Source organism: Anarrhichthys ocellatus, unplaced genomic scaffold (genome assembly GCF_004355925.1).
Source record: "Anarrhichthys ocellatus isolate YVR2014 unplaced genomic scaffold, GSC_Weel_1.0 scaffold549, whole genome shotgun sequence".
In the NCBI taxonomy this organism is placed as follows: Eukaryota; Metazoa; Chordata; class Actinopteri; order Perciformes; family Anarhichadidae; genus Anarrhichthys; species Anarrhichthys ocellatus.
In genome coordinates this window covers 1-6,764 of record NW_022280523.1, presented here as the reverse complement: position 1 = coordinate 6,764, position 6,764 = coordinate 1, and the positions used below count along the sequence as shown (strand labels likewise).

General features: G+C 39.2%; 1 long non-coding RNA gene across 1 annotated transcript; it reads right to left on the bottom strand.

Moving 5' to 3' along the window:
• Positions 1-5,379: 5,379 nt before the first annotated feature.
• Positions 5,380-6,681, bottom strand: LOC116401595 (uncharacterized). The gene is made up of 2 exons (XR_004214006.1): positions 6,127-6,681; positions 5,380-5,778 (listed from the first exon to the last, which is right to left on the bottom strand). It is a non-coding gene; the product is annotated as an uncharacterized LOC116401595 (long non-coding RNA).
• Positions 6,682-6,764: the final 83 nt, after the last annotated feature.

Sequence of the window (6,764 nt, the reverse complement as noted above, 5' to 3'; positions counted from 1 at the left end):
ACGCACACACGGATGTTTTGTTCTTTGAGTGATTGTTTGTTCAGCATACTTTGAAAGTATCACACCCAATGTTCCACTGAGACCTTGTCAGGAATATTTATCAGATTTTACTTGTGAGCTGTTTACTGTGAACGTCTGCTGCAAATCAACTGCTGGGCCTGTTTTCTGTCACGGATAAGAAGTACTGTCACTGCACCTCTAACTAAGTACATTTACTGAGCTGAAGTACATTTTCAACTACTTATTCTGTATTTAAGAAGTGCAGTTTTATGCTCCTACATACTTCTACTACACTCCATGTTGGAGGAACATATTGTTCTTTTTACTCCACAATCTGACATCTGGAGTTACTTTACATATTAAGATTTCAAAATAAAACATATGATGAAGAAAATATGATGCTGTGCTACAGATTAAACTATGCAGCAGTATGTGATTAACATATTCTTATATATATATATATATATATATATATATATATATATATATTTATGCTCTCACACCCACTGTGACAGCATATGAAATACTTTCAGGTTCGTCTTCCCGTAAGTCTACGGCTGCCAGTGAGCTTTAGGACATTCTTTTCTCACATGTCGAGTATAAATGATTAGAGATAAGAAAAGAGCACAACAATGACGAACTGTATCGCTATCTTCACTTCAAACTGCAACTTTACTGACAGATGGTGAATTTAGATTTTATTTTGAAAAAGACATATTGTAGATCTCCATTAGCTGCATGAGTGGGTGAAGTCCATAAACCACTGTGTGAAAGTCACTACGTATCAACATGATGACATCCAGCCCGCTCTCAACAAATGGTGAATGAATCATGTAAAAGACATTTTGTATTCTTAATAGTTTTTTGCATTTTTATGGTCATGCAAAAGTATGTGTGTTAAGCCCTTTAAAATGTTTACCATAGTTAAGGTAATTGGTCATGTTGCAGAATGTGCTTTGATGTATGTTGTTCTCTTAAGTAGGTTTTAGCTTGTTAGGCTCTCATGGAGCAGGATGTGGAGCAGCAATTTTTCTGAATGCAGATTAGACTTTTTAGTTACAGCCAGCAGAAGGTCCATGTTTTGGTACTCCATTTATTGCATAAGGATTTTGTCTATTTTTTTTGTTTACATGGAATAAAACTACTTTAAACTACGAGCTACGAGCCTCATCATTGGACAGCTAACAAGAAAAGTTTAGTCTGCAAGAGCACGTAAGTTGGACATGGTAGTCTCCACAGGTCAGAACCCTTTACATCCTGCAAGAAGTGGCCAAGAAGGACGGTAAAATAATCTGTCACTACAAATTATATCACAATCTGTAAGTCATTCAGAGTTCAATAACAACGCCATTCTCGCTTTTGCATGTAATGTTACGCCATGAAACAACATGGCAATTATGTTTATGTTGAAGTTAAATGAAATCGATATTTATGTGCGAATTAACACAAGTTGAATTGTGGTATTTTCGGGATGGTGATGCAGGCTCTTGAACCGGCTCCGGGTCTCCAGGTTAGTGCCCCTTCTCAATGTTTTTACTGATACACTAACAATAAGAAAATGTTTCTATAAATAGCCACATGATGGCGCTAATCTGTACAAAAGAAAATCAGTTCCTTGGAATCCATCCTCTCTTCAGCAAACTGCATTGAAATGTGTGAAGGATGTTTAAGATATCATTACTACCGAACAGACAGACATGACTCTAATGTCTTTGGCAGACGAAATAATCATGATCATGCAGATAATATTTAGATTTTAAGCAGCGATTATCTGCTGTTGGCAGTTTCTTCTCCTCACCTGAACCTGGTCCTCGTGTCTGACGGTTTGTGTCTCAGACTGAATCAGAAATCCCCTCAGTGCCTGATACTCTGTGCAGATCATCAGTCCCAACCTGAGCGATACAATTCCCCTTCTCATTGTACATCCAAATAATCAGCCAAGGATCATGGCAGGTCGCGAAATAGTCACAAAATGTAATCTATTGGTTTTCATGTACATGGACGTAAACAGTCTGCTTCTTTCGTGTCGCTCAGGACGAAAATAACTCCAATGGAGAGTCAATTAAGAATCGTATTTTCTGATTGGAAACACAAAAGAAATGCATGTTACTTAACAACGGTCAGAACAAGTAACAAAGTATTTAATATCCAGAAATACACAGGACAATAAAGAGACCGGTATTCAACACCGGGTTGTAGTTTTATGGTTGTGGTTTTTGTTCATCTAGCGCCATCATTAGTTCAAAATGTTGTTTCATGAAAAAATACCCACAAAACTAATGACATACCCATCAGAAAAATATCAGAAACACTTTGTAATAACTACACGCTATGAAGCAGAATATGTTTTTGTTTTTTACACAGCTCAATGGCTGAGAGGTCTGTATTTACGAGTACATTGTTTGCATCTTGTCATAAATATTGATATGTTCTTGATCACTTTGTGTTTTGTCTATTTGCCTTTTCTGTTGAGAAGATAACTGAGACTTTTGTGGGTTTTGAGGCACTGATGGTCTTTCAATGTCATTTATAAATGCTTTGTAAGCAGATAGTCCTCACTTTAGATGAGGTCACACAAAACACTACCTGGATTAATCATGAATTGCAGTATTAATACAAGTTTATAAAGCATATATTAACATAGTCCCTAACCATTAGTGCATATATAAATCATTATAAATATAAATGCATGAATAATGTACATCTAAATAAGTTCTGAATCATTTACTAACACTTTATAAATGATGTTATTAATCATCAACAACTCCTTAATTGGTTTGTAATATATATATAAAACTTCATTTACAAAGTATGAAAACACAATCATGAAACACATAATACACAAGCTTATTAATCAACGATAAAACATTTATAACTGTTATTAATTGCATGCTAATGAGTGTTAATGTGGGAACAATGCTTTATAAATGATGAATTAAGTGTTTACTCATACTTAACTAATGCTTCATAGTTTAAACATAATCGTGCATGTGCAAGCATAAGTTTAGTATGATGTTGAACTGCTGTCTACCATCTTGTGTACACATATTTAGTATCTACAGTTATGTGAAGTTGATGATCTGTCAGCAGATGTCGCCACTAGTCAGCGTTCAGGCGGTTGAAGGTTATGGGGTTATGTAATGACAGAGGAGGAGGAGCACTTGGTCTTGGCTGGTCTGGTTCCGTGTTGGGACTTGACTAAAGTTATCAGGAAAACCCAGAATGTGTTGAACTGATTTATTCCTTATCATACACCCACGTCGCTTACATTAGCATGCTGACGTTAGCCCCGAATGATTACATCGCACACATGCACAACAAACCACAGACAAACAAAGCATTGCTTATTATGTAATGAAGACATCAAATGGAAGGTTGATATAATGCACATTTCCCCTTTTATTGTAAATTAAAATCCCATTTAAAAGACACAAATACATGACTTCACCATGATTACAGGCGGTGAAGGATCCAGCAGAGTTGGTTCGGGCATCCGATCAGGATTACTTGTGGACACCTCCCTTTACAGGGTTTCTCAGGTAAACCCAGAAATATCATATATCTCATCTGGAAAGGTTTCTGTGGAGAGGTACGTCTAGAATACCCTGCTAAACCTACTGCGCCTGCAACCCGGCCCGAGTCAGCAGAAGGGAACGCAATAAAGGTTTCAAAGTGTGGAAAGTTTTCTAGCTACACAAACTGAACTGCATGTCTAACGGCACATATTGTCAAGCTACAGATGTAACAAATGTAGGTAAATGTTTTGTAATTTTAATGGCAAATTATTTGATCTAAATGTAGACCATTCGGTAAGATTTACAGATGCTATCAGGTCTTTCAATAAATAAAGGTTTGTCTACATCAGTAATCCTAGATGCAGCATTTAGACAGGCCTAAACTGTACTTCAGATTATGTCTGGTGGAAAATAATATGCAAATGAGTGGAATAAGTGGAATTTTGTTTTCATAGTGGTAGAAATGTACGCCTGTTTTTAAGTTCTACCAGCTAGAACTGGTTAAGTGAACACTCTACTGCGTGTGACGGTGTGATTGGTTTCCTAGCCGTGGAGCAAACAACCATAAATAGATTCCAGGAAATAATTCATTAGCTTTGTTCTGTATGATGCAATGCACTAACAATTGACTTAGTATAAAGGTTTGTTTTTCTGGTTTTTATCTTCCAGTAGACTGGAATCAAGGGAGGGATAGTGTCAACATGCCAGATTAATGTCAGGCCTGTCATTATGCACCGTAGTACAATCCACCACCAGGACGCCCCATTGTATAATTGTTCAAGCCTATCTTAAAACAATAGCCAGGTGTTGATATGAACATTGGAACAGGTCTTTCTTGCTGTAATAATCCCTCCTGTTCATTCTGGCCATCACATGTAAGAGATTCCTCTTTACGGCCACAACTTCTAAAGTTTATTTGAAGTAGAGCGATGATCACGGCCAAAAGATCAGGCTGAGCTGGAGCTCGATTAAAACCAACAATTCCCACTGTCATACGCCATTGCACAATATATTGTATGTAAATAGAGACTGCAAGAGAGGTTTTGTGGCATGAGTTGAAAACAGCAGCGAAAAATCAATGAGCAAACACGACCCGATTTGATCCTGATGGTTCGGCAGAGAATCAAATCTCTAATCTGAAGGCCGAGATGAGGCTTAAGCAGTCTGAGTTGGACAAATCAAGTGTTTACCTTTCAAAGTTACTGTTGTTCTAGTGCAAAATATGTTGCTGTCCCACCACTCCAGCAAAGCAACACTGTCTGGGAAAACAGAGTGAATTCTGTGCCAAAAAGACTTTAGAAGATACTGACTTCATTTGTCTTACTCGGACTGCTAAAGCCTTCAGATAAATGTACAGAGGAGGGATGTGTGGATTTTGACTGGGAGAGTGGATATGGAGGAAAGGCCTGAAGGGACGGGCTGTCAGTGATGCAGACTTACCGACCTTCTAGCTAGTTTAAGGGACTTTTGGAGCAAGCGTGAGCTAGGTAGGTAGGTCAATTTGTAGGTGGGTAGGTGGGTAGGTCGTTGGTAAGATAGGAAGGTATGTGGGTAGGAAGGTAGGTAGGGAGGTATGTGGGTAGGAAGGTAGGTAGATAGGTAGGTATGTGGGTAGGTAGGTAGGTAGGGAGGTATGTGGGTAGGAAGGTAGGTAGGAAGGTATGTGGGTAGGTAGGTAGGAAGGTAGGTAGGTATGTGGGTAGGTATGTAGGTAGGTAGGTAGGTAGGTACGAAAGTCGTTGGTAAGTTAAGTAGGTAGGTAGGTAGGAAGGGGGGTATGTGGGTAGGTAGGGTTTCATCGAAAAAGAGTTGGCAACACTAGGCTGGGTTTTTAGGTTGGATCATTTTAAAATGTTGCGTACTCTTGCTAGTTTCTCATTACAACCAACTCTAGCTTTAAAAAGAGATCTTTTCAAATAGCATTATGATCCGGAGGGATGATGAAGGAATGTACATATAGACACGTGAGCATTGTTTTAGTAAGACAGACCTCTAAAGGAGGTGAATCAATCCTTTAACAAAATACAACAAATAGTAAAAGAGATTAGTTGGGTTTAGTTATCCCAAGCTGAAACTAAAAGAGATTTGCAGTCTTCAGCTTTTCTCTTCCTTATGAAGTAACCAACAACCGCAGCCATCACCACCAGTGACACAAAGAAGGCGCTGGCAAACACCACAGTGCTGATGTTGGTGTTGAGGATCTCCTTCATTCCCCAAGCTCCTTCGCTGGATTTAATGTCTGGATAAACTGGTGGAAGATTCACTGAAAGACAACAGCGTATTTGTTTTTAAGTCGGAAGGTGGGTTGGTAGGTAAGTAGGTAGAGCGAGAGATGGATAGATGGATGGATAGATAGATAGATAGACAGATAGATGGATGTTAGATAGATAGATAAAAGAGTTGTTGGTAAGGTCAATAGGTCAGTAGGTGGGTAGGTAGGTAGATAGGAAAGTAGGTAGGTGGGTAGATAAGTAGTGGATAAGGTAGGTGGGTAGGTATATCATTGTTAGGAAGGTAGATAGTTAGGTAGCTAGGTAGGTATGGCTATAGGTCGTCCGGTCGGTCGGACGGCTGATAGATCAATAAATTAATTGATAGATCACATATTCACCTGTAGCGGACGGGTCACTCTTTTTAATCACAGGGCTGTCATCATCCACAGTTGCTTTGGCAACAGCCTGAATGCCAAACCGCAAAGGACCCTGGGTAATGTAGTGTCCGACTGTCTCCCTGTGCAGCGAACGCTTGCGCCTGCGCCGGGATGGATCCGTCAGACAACCCTGGGCACATCTGGAAAAGGCACTGCCAGGCTCGCACAGGATGACAGAGCAGGTGATGTACACCTGTAAGATGGAAGTTAAGAGGTTTTAGTAAAAGAAGAAGACAAGACATCCTTTAATAACAGGAAACTGTAGCTCATGCGTTGCTTCAGTTTGCATTTTCACAAAAATCTAATTTCATCTGGTCTTTGGTGATATTATATATATATAGTACAACCGGATACCTTTGACACAGGTGTCTGCAGTTCTAGATTAATCAGTTCTAGATTAATCAGTCAGTAATAAACTGTAAAGACAGTAGGGCTTAGCTAAAGATCTTGGAGCTACTGTTATTTGTGCTACCACCACCAACAACCAAAAAACAGATAAATAGCTACCAGATGGCAACCTCCGGCTCTGAAAAGTGAAGTCGGTGCTTCATGTCTTAAACCTGCATTCTCTCTACTGTCCACCAGGGGGCGACTCCTCT